A 1,877-nucleotide genomic window follows, 5' to 3' on the forward strand; every position below is an offset into this window, starting at 1 on the left:
TCAACAAACTATAGTTTGCAAGGTCATATATGACAATCTACTTGCATGACACAAGCATTCCAGCAATTGTTTACAGACAATTATTCACTCTATAATCACTGTATCACAATTCCAGTGGTTCAGAAGTTAACATAAACTAAGTAACTGCCTTTAAACAGCTGGAAAAATTTCCAGAAAATTATGTTATACTTGATCTTGATAGGACTAATTACATACAAATTTAGTACAATTGAGGTGTACCGTGGTAGTGTACTTATCAAGCCACCTTCAAACTCAGTGTCCTCTTTTGCTTGACATTACATGGAGAAAATAAAAAGAAAATCACCAAACCGCAGAAAAAAAATTGTGTAGACCTCGACTAAGATCCTGGAGATCTTGCGCCTTTGAAGAAACTCTCACAGCACCGCGCCGTGGTATATTGGCCATATACCACAAACCCCCGAGGTGCCTTACTGCTATTATACAACTGGTTACCAACGTAATTAGAGCAGTAAAAATAAATGTTTTGTCATACCCGTGATATACCACTGCTGTCAGCCAATCAGCATTCAGGGCTCGAACCACCCAGTTTATAATTTAGCATCTTAGCATTTTTTGGATGGATAAATACTGTCATTAAAAGTGTTATTATACATAATCATTGGGACAGTGAGATATTTTTTCCATATCGGGTGCACCGTTTAGAAAAATAAGCACTTTTTGTATACTTAACAAAAATAAATGCAACATGCAACAATTTCAAAGATTTTACAGTTACAGTTCATAGAAGGAAATCAGTCAATTGAAATAAATTAAATTGTCCCTAAATTCAATTGTCCCTCACATGACTGGTCAGGGGCACAGCCATGGGTGATTCTGGGAGGGCATAGGCCCACCCACTGGCAAGCCAGGCCCAGCCAATCAGAATGAGTTTTTCCCCACAAAAGGGCTTCATTAGAGTGACCTTTTATTGTCCCCAGCGCGAGGTGCACCTGTGTAATGATCGTGCTGTTTAATCAGCTTCCTGATATGCCACACCTGTCAGGTGGATGGATTATCTTGGTAAATGAGAAATGCTCACTAAAAGGGATGTATTTTTATTTATTTTTTGTCATTAAAATCATTGTTTACTGAAATAACTAATAACTATACACATACCAATTACCCAATGTTTGTAACTGGACCAATTTACACTTATTTTTTTGTTATCGTCTTTGTACTGTTGGACCATCCAGGTCCATGACTTTAGATCCAGGCACACTGGTCCACTAAACTGTGACAATCGACCAAATGTCATCATCACCAGCCATTTGTTCAGTTTGACCTGACTGATGGTGGGTGATGGGCATGGAGCCCAGTGCAACATMTCTAACACATTGAATTTGTATTTAATTACAAATGTTATGATCTTGAAATGCATACAGAAAGGAAAATTCACCAATAGGTGAATTGTTGAAGTTGTGATGGTTATGTGTTGAATTTAACCATGGCCACCTTGTTTTTGCATTTACTAGGGATGCACAATATATCGGTGAACATATCGTAAACGTAAAAATGCCAATATCGATATCGGCCCGATGTTTAGTTTAACGCCGATGTGAAAAACTGATGTCAAAGCTGACGTGCATACCTATATAACGTACATTACCGTTCAAAAGTTTGGTATCAAATTGATCAGAATACCGTGTAGACATTGTTAATGTTGTAAAATACACATGGTTGACAATAAATGTGGCTCAATTCACAGTTGTTTCAGAGTCCCGCAATAAGAGCTACGACACTAATGTTCTCTGGATGTCACTGAGTAGACTGATACCCCATGTCATTGATTCACACATCCATAGGTAAGGCTGTACAGTGAAATAAATATGCCCTCAACGCAATTCTAAAGTATAATA

This window comes from Salvelinus sp. IW2-2015, linkage group LG35 (assembly GCF_002910315.2).
Source record: "Salvelinus sp. IW2-2015 linkage group LG35, ASM291031v2, whole genome shotgun sequence".
Taxonomy (NCBI): domain Eukaryota; kingdom Metazoa; phylum Chordata; class Actinopteri; order Salmoniformes; family Salmonidae; genus Salvelinus; species Salvelinus sp. IW2-2015.